The sequence below is a fragment of the Chiloscyllium punctatum genome, chromosome 20 (genome assembly GCF_047496795.1).
Source record: "Chiloscyllium punctatum isolate Juve2018m chromosome 20, sChiPun1.3, whole genome shotgun sequence".
Taxonomy (NCBI): Eukaryota; Metazoa; Chordata; class Chondrichthyes; order Orectolobiformes; family Hemiscylliidae; genus Chiloscyllium; species Chiloscyllium punctatum.
The window spans coordinates 34,831,591-34,852,564 of NC_092758.1; positions in this window are offsets into that span (position 1 = coordinate 34,831,591).

Here is a 20,974-nt window from a genome sequence, read left to right on the forward strand (position 1 = left end):
GGGGGTCATAGATCGGAGCTATAGGGAAGTAGTAACTCCAAAGATGGCAGATAGATGGGTGACAGTGAGGGGGACTGGGAGGAAGCAGCCAGTGCAGGGACCCCCTGTGGCCGTTCCCCTCAAGAACAAGTATACCGTTTTGGATACTTGTGGGGGGGACGACTTACCAGGGGTAAGTGACGGGGCTCAGGCCTCTGGCACGGAGCCTGTCCCCGCTACTCAGAAGGGAAGGGTGGAGAAGAGCAGAGCAATAATAATTGGGGAATCGATAGTTCGGGGCACAGATAGGCGGTTTTGTGGGAACGAGAGAGACTCACGTTTGGTATGTTGCCTCCCAGGTGCAAGGGTACGTGATGTCTCTGATCGTGTTTTCCGGGTCCTTAAGGGGGAGGGGGAGCAGCCTGAAGTCATGGTCCATATTGGCACCAATGACATAGGTAGGAGGAGTGCTGAGGATGTTAGACAGGCTTTTAGGGAGCTAGTTTGGAAGCTCAGAGTTAGAACGAACAGAGTTGTTGTCTCTGGTTTGTTACCCGTGCCACGTGATAGAGAGTCGAGGAATAGGGAGAGAGAACAGTTAAATGCGTGGCTACAGGGATGGTGCAGGAGGGAGGGATTTCGGTACTTGGATAACTGGGGTTCTTTCTGGGGAAGGTGGGACCTCTATAAACAGGATGGTCTGCACCTGAACCTGAGGGGCACCAGTATCCTTGGGGGGAGGTTTGCTAGTGCTCTTGGGGGGGGGGTTTAAACTAACTCTGCAGGGGCATGGGAACCCAGACTGTAGCTTTAGGGTGCAGGACCTGGAGTGTAGGGAGGTTAGGAATATGGCATCAATCTTAAAGGAGGGTGCCTGTAAACAGAAGAGTGGCTTGAAGTGTGTATACTTTAATGCCAGAAGTATACGAAATAAGGTAGGTGAACTTGCAGCGTGGGTTGGTACCTGGGACTTCGATGTTGTGGCTATTACGGAGCCATGGCTAGATCAGGGACAGGATTGGCTGTTGCAGGTTCCAGGGTTTAAATGTTTTAGTAGGGTCAGAGGTGGGGGTAAAAGAGGGGGGAGGGGTGTGGCTTTGCTTGTCAAAGATAGTATTACAGCGGTGGAAAGGAAGATGGACGAAGAATTGCCATCTGAGGTAGTTTGGATTGAGGTTAGGAATAGGAGAGGTGAAGTCACCCTGTTAGGAGTCTTTTACAGGCCTCCTAATAGTCCTAGAATTGTTGAAGAAAGGATTGCGAAGATGATTCAGGAGAAGAGTGACAGTAATAGGGTGGTTGTTATGGGGGGACTTTAACTTTCCTGATATTGATTGGGGAAGCTATAGCTCAAGTTCGTTAGATGGGTCAGTGTTTGTCCAATGTGTGCAGGAGAGTTTCCTGACACAATATGTAGATAAGCCAACAAGAGGTGAGGCCATACTGGATTTGGTTCTGGGTAACGAACCAGGCCAGGTATTAGAACTAGAGGTAGGTGAGCACTTTGGGGACAGTGACCACAATTCAGTGATTTTTACTCTAGTGATGGAGAGGGATAAGTGTGTACTACAGGGCAAGAGTTATAGCTGGGGGCAGGGAAATTATGATGCGGTGAGGCATGACTTAGGATGTGTGGATTGGAAAAGTAGATTCCAAGGCAAGAGCGTAATTGATATGTGGAACTTGTTCAAGGAGCAACCATTGAGTGTCCTTGATAAGTACGTACCTATCAGGCAGGGAGGAAAGGGTCGTGTGAGGGAGCCGTGGTTTAATAAGGAATTGGAATCCCTTGTTAAATGGAAGAGGGCGGCCTTTGTAAAGATGAGGCGTGAAGGTTCAATTGGGGCAATTGAGAGTTATAAGGTAGCCCGGAAGGACCTGAAGAGAGAGCTAAGAGCAGCAAGGAGGGGACATGAAAGGTCCTTAGTTGGTAGGATTAGGGAAAACCCTAAGGCTTTCTATAGGTATGTTAGGAATAAAAGAATGACTAGGGTAGGAATAGGTCCAATCAAGGATAGTAATGGGAAGTTGCGTGTGGAGGCTGAAGAGATTGGGGAGGCACTGAATGAATACTTTTCGTCAGTATTCACTCAGGAACAGGACATTGTTGTCGATATGAATACTGAGGCATGAATAAGTAGAATGGATGGCTTTGAGATATGTAGAGAAGAGGTGTTGGTAATTCTGGCAAGGGTGAAAATAGATAAGTCCTCTGGGCCTGATGGCATTTATCCTAGGATTCTCTGGGAAGCAAGGGAGGAGATTGCAGAGCCATTGGCCTTGATTTTTGTGTCCTCTTTGTCTACAGGAGTAGTGCCAGAGGACTGGAGGCTAGCAAACGTGGTTCCCTTGTTCAAGAAGGGGAGTAGGGATAATCCTAGTAACTATAGGCCAGTGAGTCTCACTTCTGTTGTGGGCAAAGTCTTAGAGAGAATTGTAAGGGATAGGATTCATGCACATCTGGATAAGAATAATGTGATCAAGGATAGTCAGCATGGTTTTGTGAAGGGCAGGTCGTGCCTCACAAACCTTATTGAATTCTTTGAGAAGGTGACTAAGGAGGTAGATGAGGGGTAAGCGGTAGATGTGGTATATATGGATTTTAGTAAGGCGTTTGATAAGGTCCCCCATGGTAGGCTACTGCAGAAAATACAGAGATATGGCATTGAGGGTGAGTTGGAGGTTTGGATTAGGAATTGGCTGGCTGGAAGAAGACAGAGGGTAGTAGTTGATGGTAAAGGTTCATCTTGGAGTGTCGTCACTAGCGGTGTTCCGCAAGGATCTGTTTTGGGACCATTGCTGTTTGTCATTTTTATAAATGACCTGGAGGAAGGGTTAGAAGGTTGGGTGAGCAAGTTTGCGGATGATACGAAAGTCGGAGGAGTTGTAGACAGTGAGGAAGGATGTGGCAGGTTACAGCGGGATATAGATAAGCTGCAGAGCTGGGCAGAAAGGTGGCAAATGGAGTTCAATGTAGCTAAGTGTGAGGTGATTCACTTTGGTAAGAGTAACAAAAAGATGGGGTACTGGGCTAATGGTCGGATACTTGGTAGTGTGGAAGAGCAGAGGGATCTTGGTGTCCATGTACACAGATCTCTGAAAGTTGCCACCCAGGTAAATAGTGCAGTGAAGAAGGCATATGGCATACTGGCTTTTATTGGTAGAGGATTTGAGTTCCGGAGTCCTGAGGTCATGTTGCAGTTGTATAAGACTCTGGTGCGGCCGCATCTGGAATATTGTGTGCAGTTTTGGTCGCCATACTATAGGAAGGATGTGGAGGCACTGGAACGGGTGCAGAGGAAGTTTACCAGGATGTTGCCTGGTATGGTAGGAAGATCCTATGAGGAAAGGCTGAGGCACTTGGGGTTGTTTTCATTGGAGAAAAGAAGGTTTAGGGGTGACTTGATAGAGGTGTACAAGATGATCAGGGGGTTAGATAGGGTTGACAGTGAGAACCTTTTTCCACGTATGGAGTCAGCTATTACAAGGGGGCATAGCTTTAAATTAGGGGGGGGTAGATATAGGACTGATGTTAGGGGTAGGTTCTTCACTCAGGGAGTCGTAAGTTCATGGAATGCCCTGCCAGTAGCAGTGGTGGACTCTCCCTCTTTATGGGTATTTAAGCGGGCATTGGATAGGTATATGGAGGATAGTGGGTTAGTGTAGGTTAGGTGGGCTTTGATCGGCGCAACATCGAGGGCCGAAGGGCCTGTACTGCGCTGTATTCTTCTATGTTCTATGTTCTATGTTCCATACCCTATTTTAATCCTTTTGCCCCCCAGCATAAACCAATGACCAAAGGTTTTTTGTCAGAAATCCAACCTCTACAAAGAAATCTTTATTTTTCATAAAGAGTGTATATTTTGGGGATATTTAGTTGTATAAGCATTTATATCACCATCACTTTATATGTTAATCAATTATTGCATCGTTATTGATTTAATTTTGTTAGATAAACTAATAACTGTATATTATGAAATCTGGTTGACTGATCTTGTTGATTGAAACCTAACATAATAAGATATTTCATTAGTTAAATTGGTAACTAGTAAATGTATTTTTATTTTATATTGTAGCCTGTGGAGTCCTGAGACTAGAGCAACAGTGCAATCCTCCAGTCCTGACGTGATACTGCTATGGAATGTAGAAACTGAACTTCAGTATTCACTCTCAGATACAACTCCAGCTTTTTCAGACACCAAGCTTCACCGAATTAGTACTGCCCCTGGATTCTTGCCAATTTCTAATCTTGCTCATTTGTACAAAGCAATTACTCTCCTATATATGTCAACCCCCACTCTCTGCTGGACAATGCTTGAAGGCCTTGGTGGGTGCAAGGGAAATAATTCTCCAGCTTGATAGTGCTGCCCCATCCTCTCCACCAGGTCTGCAACCATAAGTGGCAAGTGGCTTCTTCTGCATCGAACCAACAAATGGGTGCTTACTAAGTCGAAATTCTCTCCAAGTTCTGATTGAAATTTATTCTTGTCTTCTCACTCCCAACTTCACAGAGCTAGTGTAGTTTATGTGATTTCTCAGGAATAGCAGTTTAGCCATTCTTTTCTGCAAGGAGCCTTCTTCAGATGCTATCTTCTTTGCCCTTTTCTAGTCAGCTGAGATTTTTATTTCTACGCGGCTTTTCCAATGTCCCTCCAAACAGTCAGCCTCTAGCACTCACAGCAATCAGCAACTGTCTCAGTTATCAGTGTCTGCCAATTTCATACCTTGCTTGCAGGTGTCCTTCAAGTCCAGGAGGTCACGGCCCAGTACCCAGTTTGTTGTGCTGAAGATTTTTGGATACACTGGCATTATCCATCTGACAAACATGACAGAGTTAGTGCAGACATTGTCAGCTTAGCAATGTGTGTACGCTGATTGTATTAGTTGTCTCAGGGTAGTCTCCTAAGCATGAATATCTTCATTAATGACCTCCCCTTAGTCAGAAGGACGGAATTGAGAACAATTGCTAATGATTATCCATTGTGTAGTACTATTTGCAATTCCTCAGATACAAAAGCATTTGTATCCATTTGCAGCAAGATCTGGAGAACATTCAGGTAACTAACATTCATGGGGCACAAGTTCCAAGCAATGACCATCTCCAACAAAAAAATCTAACCATCTCCCCTTGACATTCCATGATATTACTATAATTGAGTACCCCATTATCCACATTCTGGGGATGATCAATGCCTAGACACTGAGCTGGACCAACATATATATACTGTGATGACAACAGCAGGTCAGCCGACAGAAATTCCATGGCTAATAATTAATCTTTTGATTTCACAAAACCTGTCCATCGTCTACAAGGCACAAGTTGGGAGTGTGATGGAATGCTCTTCATTTGTCCAGATGAGTGCAAATCTAGTAAAACCTAAGCAGCCTGTCTGGATGCAGAAAAATTCAGCCTGCTTGATTGGAACATCATCTACCACCCTTTAACATTCATTTCCTCCATGGACAGCATATGGTGTTATCAGTATGTTCAATCTACAAAATGCACTGCAGCAACACAGTACCTACAAAACAGTACCGTATCTCCCAAACCCGTGACCTCTATAATCTTGAAGGACAAAAGGTAGCAGACACATTGGATCAGCATTAACTGAAAGTTCCTCCCCAAGCCACATATCATCCTGACCTGGAACCACATAATTGTTCCTCCATGGACTCAAAATCCTGGAACTGCTGGCGATTTTACACCGAAGTAATTTTACGACCACCATTTCTCATACTGGCATTCTGGATTTTATTTAATTAATTGAATTTTAATTCACCAGAAACTGATTTGAGCTTTCACTTCTGTATTGTGGAACTTCCTCCCAACCAGCATTGTGGGGTATCTACATGAAATAAATTTCAGTGGTTCAAGAAGGCAGCTCACCACCACCTTCTCAAGGGCTGGGTAATGTTATTAAACAGAGAAACCTAAAGGTTCAGGTACAATCTTTGAAAGTTGTGTCACAGGGTGGACGTGGTTAAGCTGACATTTAGCATGCTTGCCTTCATTGCTCACACCATTGAATACAGGTGTTGGGACATCCAGTTGAAGTTGTACAGGATATCGGTGAGGCCACTTTTGGATTACTGTGTCCAGTTCTGGTTAGCCTGCTATAGGACAATATTATTAAGTTGGTGGGTTCAGAAAAGATTTACCAGGATGTTGCCAGGACTGGAGAGTCTGGATAGACTGGAAAATCTGGGACTTTTTGCACTGGAGCGTAAGAGGTTGAGGGGTGACCTTATCGAGGTTTATAAAATTGTGAGGGGCATAGACTAGGTGAATAGCAAAAAGTCTTTTCGCTAGGGTGGGGAAATTCAAAACCAGAGGGCATAATTTTAAGGTGAAAGGAGAAAGATTTAATTGGAACCTGAGAGGCAACCTTTTCACACAGAAGGTTGTTCGTATGTAGAATGAACTGCCAGAGGAAGGGGTAGATGCAGATACAGTTACAACACTTAAAAGACATTTGGACAGGTACATGAACAGGAAAGATTTTGAGGGATGCAGTTAAGTAGGACTAGTTTAATTTGGAAACTTGGTCAGTATGAATGAATTGGACCAAAGGGTCTATTTCCATTCTGTACAACTCTATAGCTAGAGATGGGCAATAAACACTGACCTAGCCACTGACCCCACATTTCAAGAAGGAATAAAAAAACTTAGGCCTCTGCATTATTAGTAATATGAACACTATACTTCATACTTGCTATACCATAATAACCATCAAAAACCATTGATGGTCCATTGTTATTGTGGATAGGAGAGAGATAGCTGGCTTGGATTATATAGGGAATGAGGAGAGGTAATCACAAATACACTCTCCCATCTGTGTAACACTCCTTCGTGCACTTGGGGTTCTGAGAAAATAAACGAATATTTTGATCAAATGATCTCCATTGGACAGTATAGATGTGCCACAGTCAAGTGAGTTGAACAATCTTCTACCACTTTAATTCATAAATACACTGCTAAGACTTCATCAATAAATATTTATGTATTCACATATGTACAGTATGAAGATATATTTAATGTGTATTTACGGTACACAGGAAAATGTGCAGGAAACATTTCAAAGCTGCACAGGAAAACATGGGGTGGAATCAGCCAGTTATAGCTACACTATTACCACCCACTTGCTACTTATAATAAATGATAAGGTTAATATCAAAATTATTTCTCATGAAACTTCCATTATTCATTTCTGTCCAGTTAATTATTCACAGCTCTAATGCCTAACCAACCATTCTACAAGTAAATAGCCAATTAAACCAGTTTCCAAGGGTTTGCATGTGTAAATCAAATAGTTTTGAGATATGTTTTTGTATGTCAAATATTAGCAGAGTGAGGCTTAGAGAAATTGCCATTACATCACAAACCTTCAAATATATTATTGTTCCAACAAAAGTCTTAAGGTTAATAGACCTTTCAAAATCTTGTTAACAAATACTGGAATATGATAATAACAGATTGTGATGTTATGTGAAAAATGGTGTACATATATTACAATAAGAACTACAAATGCATATTTGTAGTAAAAGGTTGACTTAAAAGGAAATGCTTTTTAAATGTTTAAACATTGCCTCACATTCTACAAGACCTTGTGCACCTCAGACCTTAGTGGTGCTGCAGTGCTTCATTGCTGAGTTAATCATGCTCCCAAATCCCCTGATATCTCCCTTCACTTACCATTGACCTACCCAGTCACCTCATTCCCCATACAATCCAAGCCAGCCTCCTCTCCACAGTCCATAATGATGCTTGGTTTTCTTTCACTCTTCCAGCACAGCTTACCTGTTATTTACTGAAGGGCTGTACAAACCACATTTAGCAGTCTTAGATTAGAATGGTAATTTCCTGATATTAACAGTTATTTTGTAAACTGATTGAATCTTTATCCATTTTGAACAGCCAAGTCTTACAATTGTGTGTATTGAATGAAATCTAACATCTTGAATGCAAGTCTTCCTATGGGCTAAATTTAATGTGGTATCACAGGAAACTTGTCATAAATATTCTGCTGTATGGTTCAGGTTACATTTCAGCTGCATTGAAATAGAAATCTCTGACAGTTTTTAGATTAGAGTGGTGCTGGAAAAGCACAGCAGGTCAGGCAGCATCCGAGGAGCAGGAAAATTGACGTTTCGGGCAAAAGCCCTTCATCAGGAAATTGCCTAGAAATCTCTGACAGACAGGAAAAAAGGCTAGGTTTAAAACATTTAACAATGTTAAAGGTGCTATTAAATACAAGTTGCTGGGATAAGGGTTAAATTTCCTCCAATTAAATATTGAGAAGGTGGAATCCATTATCACTGCTTCCCTCTACAAACCCATCTTTAGCTAGCAGCTTCATCACTCTCCTTGCTAATAGTCTGATGCTGAATCAGAATTGTTACAAATGTGTATACTTTATAAATAAAACTAATCTATCCTCAAAATGGCATACGAGATTTCACAAGATCGTTTGCAGATACCAAATGATTACCCTTATGGATTCAGTTAGTATTGGTATTGGACTATACTTACCCCAAGAAGAAATCACTAGAGACCTCTTGAAATTCAATGAAAATTTCCCAGGTTTAACAAATTCCATGACAAAGATTTCCTTCTAGGTGTGAATAGCCCATTTTATTTAATCAAAAACCTGACAGAATGAGAACCATTGAACTCATGGCTAAGACAGTTAAAACTTTAACTATCTCATGGCACAGTCGCTCAGCTATTGGGGCAACACAGCAGTTGGCACTGCTGCCTCACAGCGCCAGGGACCCGGGTTTGATTCCACCCTTGGGCGACTGCCTGTGTGGAGTTTGCACATTCTCCCCGTGTCTGCGTGGGTTTCCTCCAGGTGCTCCAGTTTCCTCCCACAGTCCAAAGATAAGCAGGTTAGGTGGATTGGCCATGCTAAACTGTCATTAGTGTCTAAGGATGTGTAGGTTGCATGGATTAGCCATGTGAAATGCAGTGCTGCAGGGCAAGGGTAAGGGGGTGGGTCTGGGCGGGATGGTCTTCCGAGGTCAGTGTAGAATTGATGGGCTGAATGGCCTGCTTCCACTCTGGAAGGATTCTAACTAAGAGGCCAATGGTGTGCCTCAAAACGTGGCTAATGTAATACCTAACATGAAGGCATGACTTGAAAATCTTGGTATAGCAGCCATTATACGTTTTGAAATGTATAAAAGTCTGGTGAAAAGCAATTATTTCACATAAATCATCTGAAATCTTAAATCATCTGAGCGTCATCAAGAGACACAACTTGAAGCAGTTGCTGTTTCTCAATGGAGAGATAGAGGAAAATATCCAGGACTGATATATTGAACCAGGCTGACAAGAGGTCCAATCAGTTGTGCTATAAAAGCAAAGCAAAGGACCTTTCCCTGAATCTCAGCACCTGTCCTGTTCAGTCCTTCTGTGGGAGCAGCCTCCATGTACTGTATTTAATAACAGAAGCCATCACAGCTGCTGAATCTGCCTCAAAGTTTTCAAACCTCTCACTTCAGAAACAGAAGCTTTAAGCAAGACAAACCTGCAATGAGAGTAGAAACTGATCTCATTTTAATCTCCATGCATTAATTTTATCGATACTTTAATTCTTTCTCTCTAATGTAACTAACAATTTTACCACTTTTTTATGTAAATAACTTCCAGCAATAGCTGTGTAATGTTTGTAGAGACAATGGTGTCGTCATATTTACACGAGTCTGTTAATTCAGAAACTCAGCTAATATTCTCGGGATTTGGGTTCAATTCCTGCCATGGCAGATAGTGGAATTTGAATTCAATAAATAATCTGGAATTAAGGGTCTAATGATCATCATGAAACCATTGTTGATTGTTAGAAAAATCCATCTGGTTCACTAATGTCCTTTAAGGAAGGAAATCTATTATCTTCACCTGGTCTGGCCTACATGTGATCCCAGACCCACAACAGTGTGACTGACTCTTAAATGCCCTCTGGGCAATTAGGGATGGAAAATAAATGCTGCCTAGCCAGAGGTACCCGGAACCAATGAGTGAATTAAAACAAAACTAATTTTTATCGTATTTAGATATAAAGATGTGCTTTTGGTTATTTATAAGCGGAAACATTTGAAGTAAAAGAGGTCTAGAAACTTAAACAAATTCTCTATTCATGAATGACTCTGAAGACTTAGTATGTGGTCATGGCAGCCTGTTCACCACTTTGACCTCAGATTTGACCCAGAGATGTACATATCCATATCACCATTAAAGATGGGCTCTTTGCATCTCCCTAATCACCTGAATCTTAACTCATCTGCTGCCAAAACCCGATCCAAACCTTTGCTACCTCTAGAATTGACTATTCCGAGCAATCATGCAACTTTCCACGTATCAAGTTTGTGAGCTCGTCCAAAACTTAGCCATGTCCTTACTCATTCCAAGTCAGCATTCTCCCATTGCCCCTTTGACCACTCACTTGTATTGCCTCCTGACTAAGCAATGCCTTGGTTTTAAAACTCTCATCCTTGTTTTCAAATTCCTCTTTGGTTTCATCCCTCCTTATCTCTGTAACCTTAATCAGCACCATCACCCGCTGAGAATATCTGGGCTTCTTTTCTTCTCACCTCTTGAAGAATTCCAACATTGGTGACAGTACCTTCAGCTGTCTAGACTCTAAGCTCTGAAGTTAGCTCTCTAAACCTACTTGTTTCTCTACCTCTATTTTCTTCTTAAAATGTTGTGACCTTTTATTTTGTCATCCACACTAATATATGTGCCACATTTTGCTTTATAACTTTCCTACGAAATGGCTTGGGACTTTTACTACATTAAAATGCTATGCATACAGCTATAATGTTTATTGCTAAGATTAGTGGAAAGTAATGAATGAATCTTATTTTTAAAAGGTTTCTATCTAACCCATAAAACTGTCACAAACAGGTTCACTAGTTCAATACTATATATAATGGATGAATGGACATTGTGTTCATGATGGGCTGTGGGAAGGGAGAAGAGGAACATACTTTGGCATGGGGGGGCATGATGGTCAATTGAGGACATAAGGTGGACTGAATAGAGCTTGACAACTGTTTAGGGCTGAGGGCTAAAGGGTCTGTTTTATTTTTATTGGATCTAGGTGGATGTCCTACAACACCAAGGTGGATCTATTAGCAGCCCCTGTGGTGACATCTGAACAGTTTTCTGGGAGTCCTATGCCCACTTCTTCCTTAGCTGGAATGAAAATCATGGAGCTGGTATTTCCTGAGGCAGGCAAACAAATCCAGGAATTTTCCCTGGATGAAAATCCAGCTTGTAATACATTGCAAAGATTCTGCAAGGTTTAGAGGTATGAAGAAGTCTAAGTGCAGGGAGATGAAGTCAGAAAAATGATCTGTATTATTTTGGGGTTATAAATAGTACCATGGAAACAACAATAAGAAATTAATTATTCATTTTAAAAGACAGTAATTTGACTATGGTCAGAGTACTATAAGTTGTCTTAAGCACCTTGGTTCAGAAGGTACAGTCAAATATAAATCCAAAATATGGCCCTAATCCTCTTCTCTCCTAGCTTAACTATGACTGTAACTGTGTTTGGATTGTATTCATGATTTCGTTATCTCCAGGCTTATGTATTCCAATGCTGCTCTGCAACTTTCTCCTGATGTAACACCCTCCATGATCTCAGCGCTGCTCCAATTTTGTCCTTCTGCACGTCCCTGATTTCATAGTTTCATGATTAGCTGCCATCCAAACAGTTGGTTAAGGTTTAGACTCGTGAAATGCCCCCCAAAACCTTTCCATCTTTCTCTGTACTCTTTTTAGCTCTCCCTTAAAACCTTCTTTGAGCCTGAAGTTCAATCTCTTTATTTGGCTCAGTGCCAAATATTGTACAATAATGCTCATGTGAAGCACCTTAGAAACTATTTAACTTGTATAATCATTTTACATCAAGTTGTTACGAAGAACAAAGAAAATTACAGCACAGGAATAAGCCCTTCAGCCCTCCAAGCCTGCGCCTCTTACCTTTGAAGATCTGACATTAACTAACCAAATTTATGAGAGGTCCAATGGAAACTCTAATTTTACTTAGAGACATGTTGTTTCCATTCCTCTTCCATGGAATATGGGTTGTGTTACAGTCAGTCTGCCATTCCACTTCTCAGAGTCATTCGCTTGGAGCTGAGGGAAATAAAGGTACTTGAAAGAATATCCCTGCCTCTAAAGTAAGTCACCAGGAAATGAGGGAAATCTCAAAATTTCTTTGAATCTCCAAAAGGAGTAGGAAAATTGGAGGTGCTTGGTAGGTTGTTGGAATATATCTCAGGTGCCCTGTTAATGCCTGAAATAACTGCACAGAGGCTGGGTCCCATTACCCAGTCACCCTTTACTTATTAGGGCATAGTACATTGGCTGTAGCCAGCCAACTCAGAGTCAGTCCTCAACTGAGGAGATTCTAATCTCCTGGTTATCCTGGTCAGCCAATACTTCCCTGATTGGGGTTGTTAACCTGGGCCAATCAAGAACCTTGTAGTCTATGAGGTCTACCTGGTCCCAATCATTACAATGCCACACGTCTATCTGTTACCATATCAAGTTAGGTATGTAACTGAGTGTTGCCAATAGCAGATGTTTGGCTATTTCTGTCAGAAAATCAGGACCTAAGCATTTTGTAGGAAATTTCATCTAGTTGTACTCGACTCCCTAAAGGGAACTTAGGATCATGCTGAAGAAGCAGCCAGAAAACATTTGAAGGTTCTATTGAAGCCAAGTGGAGCAGGCATGCCCCTCCTGAATCCACAACAATGTTGCAAGCCACTGTCAGACCAAACCCACATCCACAACTCACCACCCCAAACAATATCAGCTTCACCATCCCCCATCCCCAAGACATATCTGCAAGTTGGCTCAATGTGGATGCTCGCTGGAAATTTCCAGGACAGAACCACAATTTGTCTAAGGTTATCGGTTTTGCATTCCATTTGTGCCCCTAGTTAAATAATTCCTGTGTTAGATCAGTTCAGTGTGAAACTATCAGCCTTCTGATAAAATGCCACTGATTAACCATTTTGCGTCATGTTTTAAAATGGAAGTGATTCATTTACTATTGTTTATACAAGTTGTAATCAATGATATAAAGATATTTTACCAGTTTAATTTCTGTTTAGTCCATTTTCTTTTTGACAAACATGTTTCCAGGACTCAATTCTAATCAGTTTCAGCTGTCAGAAACCTTTCATTAATGTGATTGAGGGATGCCAACTCAATCCAACTGAACACTCATTAGCATCAAGTCCTCAGATGACATCAATCTATACTTTAGTTCAACAATGTCTTTCTTTAGGAATTAGTAATGCTTCCTGTATGTTTATAATTTTTATATCTGCAATCCAATTGCACAAGAAACATCTTCCAACAGATCAATAATGAATTGACCAATAGTGTATAAATACAAATTAGTGTATGAATTGAACATCCCACTCGCTGGTATTCACAAAGCTCCCTGACATGGGCAAGCACCTTAACAATCCAAACTTGTGACCTCTACTGTCTAGACGAACAAGGATAACCAGCACATGGGAATACCATCAACTACCAGATCCCCTCCAAGTCACACATTGTCCTGACATTGAAATACATTGAGCCTTTATCACTGACTCAAAATCCTGAAACCCCCTCCCGAACAACACTGCTGGGTGTTCCTACATCACGTGGATATCAGCTGTTCAAGAAGGAATTTCGCCTCAATTTTTTCAATAACAACCATGTGCACTAAATGTTGATTTGGCCAGTAATCCCTACAGATACATGAGTTACATGCTGTGCTCAGTGGGATCCATTCTTATCAACAGAACAATCGGGTCACAAATATTTGCTCCAATGCCCCAAGTTTAGGGAAGAGGATGGATGAGTCAGAATAAAAGCAAACATACTGTAGATACTGGAAATCTGAAACAAGAACAGTTAAGTGCTGGAGTAACTCAGCAGGTCTGGCAGCATCTGTGGTGTTGAGCCAGAATCCCTTCTTCTGAAAATTGCCAGACAAAACTTCCCAAAAATTGATGTACTGCTCATTTACTGTACAGAAATTTTCTAAAAGTATTAGCCAGTCAGCAGTTACATTTTCTGCTTATTTCAGTGAAGCACAGCACTTTTGATATCAGCAGAATTGTACTATGACTGTTGTTCAAGTAATAACAATCCTTCTTCCAACATCCTAACATCCAAGACTGATGATTGGCCACTTAGAAACTTTCAGACTTATCTACACACTCCATCAGCTCTGATTGTAGGAATACTATTAGCAGTCTCTAGGAGCTTGGACCATGCAAGAACTGAACGTATGATGTGTTGGCTTTCATAAACAGCGTTTAAGAGCTATGAGGTTATGCTGCAGCTGTGTAGAGTCTGGGTTACACCACACTTGGGATGTTGTGTTCAGTTCTGGTCGCCTCATTATAGAAAGGATGTGCAAGTTTCAGAGAAGGTGCAGAGGAAATTTACCAGGATGCTGCCTGGACTGGAGGGCATGCCTTATGAAGAAAGGTTGAGGGAACTAAGAAGGAATGTAGAAGGGTGAGAGGCAACTCAGAAGAGGTGTACAAGATGATAAGAGGCATAAATAGAGTGAATAGTCAGAGACTTTTTCCAAGGGTAGTAATGGCTATCACAAGAGGGCATAATTTTAAGGTGATTGGAGGAAGATTTAGGGGAAATGACAGAGGTTTTTTTTTACACAGACAGTGGTGGGTGCGTGGAATGCCCTGCCAGTGGTGATAGTACAACCAGATACATCAGGGGTATTTAAGTGACTCTTGGATAGGTAAATGGATGATACTAAAATGTAGGGTTGTAAGTTATTTTGAACTGAGAGTAGGATAAAAGGTCGTCACAACATTGAGGGCCGAAGGGCCTGTACTGTGCTGTAATGTTCTATGTTCAATCAGACTAGTGCAATTATTAATTTGAAAGTATATGCTGAAACAAGGTAAAGCAGGCCTTCACTAGTAACTTCTTTCAGCAGGTCTCAGTCGCTTATGATTTTACATCATCATGATTCTCAGTATGTACATGTTAGAGTACTGAGACAATTAATCCTTTATTCCACATCTTCCTCGAAGATTTTGTCCCCCGATGATGCTTACACATCCTCCTATACGTCCCCTCAAAATTTCTTTTCCAGGGATAATCTCTGAGGTGATTTCATAAACCTGAATGCATATAAAGTTTTATTTTTGTGGAAGATGTGGACATGTTTGATCCAAATTCATTCTTTGACAGTCTTCCTTCTCTGAAAATGTGTTGCTGGAAAAGCGCAGCAGGTCAGGCAGCATCCAAGGAGCAGGAGAATCGACGTTTCGGGCATGAGTCCTTCTTCAGGAATGAGGAAAGTGTGCCAAGCAGGCTAAGATAAAAGGTAGGGAGGAGGGACCTGGGGGAGGGGTGTTGGAAATGCCCCTCCCCCAAGGGATGAACTCAGATCCCCCCAAGGGATGAACCACAAGGGATGAACTCAGATTTCTCCAGTTTCCTCATTTCCCCTCCCCCCACCTTGTCTCAGTCCCAACCCTCGAACCCAGCACCACCTTCCTAACCTGCAATTTTCTTCCTGACCTCTCGGTCCCCACTCCCACTCCAACCTATCACCCTCACCTTAACCTCCTTCCACCTATTGCACTCAAAGGAACAGAGGGATCATGGGGTACTTGGCCACAGATCCCTGAAGACAGCAGGACATATTAATAAGTTTACTAAGGTGTACATGACACTTGCTTTGATCAGTCATGACATAGATAATGAGAGGACAGAGGTTGTGTTGGAGCTGTTTGCGTAGACCACAGCTGGAATATTGTAAACAGTTCTGGTAAACATAGGAAGGACATGATCACACTTGAAGGGGTGCAGAGGTGATTCACTGGACTGTTGCTTGGGATGGAGCAGTTTAGCCATGAAAAGAGGCTGGAAAAGCCTGAGCTGTTTTCTTTCGAGCAGAGAAGGCTGAAAGGAGACATAAGTGAGGTTTGTAAGATTTTGAGGGGCATGGACAATTTGAATAGAAAGCATCAGTTTCCCATAGTTGAAAAGTCAATAACAAGGGGTACATAAAAGGTGAAAAGGTTTTTAAAAGGTGAAAGGCAGGAGGTTTAAGGGGATCTGAGCAATTTATTTTTCACAAAGAGTGTAGTGGGAATCTGAAATGCACTGTCTGGGAGGGTAGTTGAGGTGGGAGACCTCACAGCCTTTACAAAGTACTTGGATGAGTGCTTAAAATGTCAAAATCTTCAAGGCTATAGGCCAAGTGCTGGAAAGTGGGATTAGTGTGGAGTTAGAGCAGTTTTTGTTGGTGTAGACTGAATGGGCTGAAAGGCCTCTTCTGTACGGTATGATTCTGTGAGATAGAAAAGGAGGATGAAAGTTTTTTAGAAGTTTATTTTTGAAAAGATATTTGGGAAATTCCATGTCTGCGAGTCATCAGTTCCTGAGGGTGTGTTCTCCAGTTATGGTGACAACCCTGGAAGGACTACTTATGAAAACAAAGTAGCCACAGGGATTCTGCCACATTTGTTTATTATTCCAGTCTTCTACCAGACAACACAAAAAAAAAGGAGAAAATGAAAGGAAAGAAGTTATCACCTAGATGCACATGACTTAAAAGCTGACAAGGCTATGTACTGTGCAACAATAATCGTGAAGGTGGTTATTATTGATTTGGATACTGCATATACTGGAGTCATTGAAGCAAATGATTTCTGCTGCTGCATTACAAAACAGTTGTATTAGCTTTGGCTCAGTAGCGTACTCTCAGCTGTGGGTCAAAAGATTTTTGGTTCAAAGAAACATTTATGTTTATATAGTGGCTTTCAAAAGTTCAAGACAATCCATAGGGATTTACGATCAATGAAGTGGCAGCTAATTTGTAAACAAGCACACACAAACAGCAACAACAACAACTTACATTCAGATGTTGCCTCAGCGAGTCGTAAGTTCATGGAATGCCCTGCCAGTAGCAGTGGTGGACTCTCCCTCTTTATGGGTATTTAAGCGGGCATTGGATAGGTATATGGAGGATAGTGGGTTAGTGTAGGTTAGGTGGGCTTTGATCGGTGCAACATCGAGGGCCGAAGGGCCAGTACTGCGCTGTATTCTTCTATGTTCTATGTTAACAGAATGAAACATTCCAAGGCACTTTGCAGAAGCACTTTTATTGCAAAGTATGAAACAGTGTCCAAAGAAAAGAATCCCGTTATGGCACAATTAAGGGGCAACTGAATGTCATGATACCACTGTCGATTGTTGAAAACACCCTTCTGTTTCACTAATGTCCTTTAGGGAAGGAAATCAGTCATTGTTACCGGGTCTGGCCTACATGTGACTCCAGACCTTCAACAGTGCACTTGACTCTAAACTGCTCTCTGGGCAATACGTGCTGACCTAGCCAATGCCGCACACATCTAAATCAAAAATATTTGGCTTAAAAGGACATAAGGTTTAAGGAGGGTATTAAAGAGGAGGAATTTACATGACTTTGGAGGAAATTACATAGATTTGGGCCAAGGAAACTGAAGGCATGGTCTCCTAGCTAGAGTAATTATGATTGGAAATGCATAAGAGATCGATGTTGGAGGAGCATAGATATCTTGATGGGTTGTGTTTTTGGAGGAGATTGCAATGACAGGGAGGCATGAGATCATGAAAGGATTTAAAACAAGGATGGAGAACTTTAAAATCAAGAGATCTATTGACCAGTTACCAAAGTATTTGACAGATGATAGAGGTATAATTGCTGCATGTAAAGAAATAGACAGCAGAAATTTGGATGATTTCATGTTTTTTTTTTACAAATAGGACTAATACAAAATAGTGCAACCACTTTACAATATAATAGCAACATCAGTATAAATAAAGAAAACAAACTCCTAATCAATTCTACAGACTACCAAAACACAAAGTAAGATTTAAGAAAAAAAACTCCTTATATACAAAAAAAAACTACAATACAGTACATAACTAATTAGAAAAGAAGATAAATAAATAAATAAACATTCAAAGTAAAATTATATCAAGTCATAACAAGACCCGTATTTATATGGGAATCTTCCTCCCAGGGGCCCCCAAGCCGATAGACATCATCCTCACAGCTAAACAAAGGCCCTAGATAGTATGGCCGATACATCTGCATCAGTGTAGTTCAAAAAGGACCACCATGTTCAATGAAACAATTCCAGTTTTTGGTGCACTATATTTGTAAGGAAGTCCAGGGGAATATGTTCCATAACTATCCGATGCCAATTCGAAAGTCCTAGGGGACTTTCCGATACCCAGCTTGCTAAAATGTTTTTCCTCGCACAAAAGAAGAGGATAGTAAACAGTTTCTTCCCATATGCATCTAGAGAACAAAGATTAGGAAAGCCCAAAAGGAGAGACACCGGGTCTCCACTCTCCAATCTCCACTCCCAAAATCTTTGCCAAGGCATTCACTACACCGTCCCAGTATCTACAGATCGTATGACATGTCCACAAACAATGAGTGAGAGTACCAGCTTCTGTTTTACATTTAGGGCACACTGGGGACACTCCTGCTCTGATGCTACTTGGGCCCTATGAAGTATCTTCAATTGAATTGCTTGAGTCCTATTACAGAGAGAGATCTTCCTGGCATTTTCCCAGATGTCCTCTCACATCTCTGAGGAGATTTCACCCCTAATTCTTGAGTCCAGGTTTCATATAGCCATTCCATGTCCTTCGATACATTATTACCTAGCGAGTGATATAGTGTACTGACTGAGGGGCACCCATTGATCGAAGCACTCTCCTCTGCATATCTGATTTATAAGGATTAGTCATCAATGTGGTCTTTTTTGTATGAAGTCTCATACTTGAAAATATTGAAAGAGATCCTTGCTTGGTAACCCGACCTTCTGACACAACTGTTTGAAGGACATCATGACCTCCCCATCGAACAGATCTCCCAAGCAGGAGATTCCTCTGGACTCCCAAATTTTAAGTCCAGCATCTATCAAGCCTGGCTGAAATTCCAACATTTCCACTATCGGAGTAAAAGGGGAAGGTTTTGTAGATTACCCTCAATCTATCAGATCATCCTCCAAGCTTTGATTGTGTTTAGGATAATCGGGCTTTTACAATGATCTGTTACTGTTCTCATCTTATCCATAAACAATCAACTGATGAGGGGGCATTTTGCTTGGGATGCCTCAATATCCAGCCAAATTGATTGTGGATCGCAAGAGGCCGAATCAGCCACATATGATAGCAGGGAGCTCAGTTGGTACTTCCTAAAATCAGGGACATTTAGACCTCCCCTTTCTTGTGGGAGCTGCAATTTATCTAATTTAATAAGTGGCCGTCTATGATTCCAAATAAAGGAACCAAGCCAACCATAAAGCTAACACAGCGCCTGTCTCAGCAACATCAAAGGAAACATTCTCATAGGGTATAATAGGTGAGGGAGAACATTCACCTTGACCAGAGCTATTCTTCCTAACCAGGATATCGGGGGAGCTTCCCAAACTTGGAGGTCCTGCCTTATTTTTCTCTAATAGATGTGCATAGTTAGCTTTATATAGCTGACCAAATACTGGAGTAATAAAAATACCTAAACAGAGAAAATCTCCCTGTGACCACCGAAAGGGGAAACGGGTTCATCCGCAAAGTTGGATATGCTAATAAGACCTCCTACTGGCATGGCTTCTGATTTCGTGAAATTAATTTATACCCTGAAAACATACCAAATAAATTAACCATTTGAATTAAGTGAGCGATAGATGTCAATGGATCATTTAAGAAAAGAAGGATGTCATCCACATAAAGAGTAATTTTATGCTTGCCTGATCCTACCTCCAGGGCCTTTCTACTGGGGTCTGTTCAGATGGCTTCCGCCAGTGGTTTGATCACTCGTGTAAATAATAGTGGCGAAAGAAGGCACCCTTGATGACAACCTCTGCCAACACTAAAACTATCTGATCTTATGCCATTGGTAATCACGGCTGCTTTCAGGTCATTATATAGCACTGCAACCCATCTGATAAAGACCTCTTCAAGCTCCATGGTATAAAAAAGGTCGGCCATTCCACCCGGCCGAATGCTTTCTCTGCGTCTAGGGAGATGATTACTCCCAGTATCACTCTTTGCTGGCATATTTGTACCATATTTAACACTCTTCTAATATTATTAGTAGATCTGTGACCCTTAATAAACCCTGTCTGATCCTCTTTTATAATAAATGGCAAAATCCTTTCCGGTCTTAATGTCAGCATTTTTGAGAGGATTTTAAAGTCCACATTCAACAAGGATATAGGCCTGTACAAAGTACAGTCATCTGGGGCTTTTCTTTTCTTAAGGGTAAAAGAAATATTTGTTTCTCTCAGAGAGGACAGGAGACTACCCTGACTAAATGAATAGTTGTACATGTCTATAAGTGGTCCAGCCAATTTGTCTAAACACTCTTTATAGAACTCAATCTGAAATTCATCTGGTCCAGGTGCTTTTCCACTCTGGAACTGCCTCACCGCCTCCTGCACTTCCTGAGTTGTCAGGGAGTCATTCAAAAAAGGTACCTGCTCTGAGGTTATGCCCATAAGGTCCAGGTTCTTAAAAAAAGACTCCATCTTCTTCGTTGTATCCTTACAGCCCTCCAACTGATACAGCTCAAAATTAAACTTTCTAAATGCTGCATTGATCTTTTTAGGATCACAAGTCAAAGAACCGGCACCCGTTCTAATAGATGTAATAGATTGGGGAGCCTTCCTCTTTCTAGCTTGTCACGATACTCAAATAGTCTCTGCTTCCCAAATAGTATCTCACTCTTTGCTGTTTGAGTAAGTGCAGCATTCAAAGTAGCCCTGAGGGCTGCGAGGTCTGTGATCCACTGTAATTTAGTTATGGACAGCCTATCAACATACGCTGACTCAGCTGCCTTCAGACACACCTCAAGCAGATGCTATTGTTCTCCCCTCTGTTGTTTCCTGGTCGCAGAAGATGAGATAATCTAGCCCCGCACATAGGCCTTGG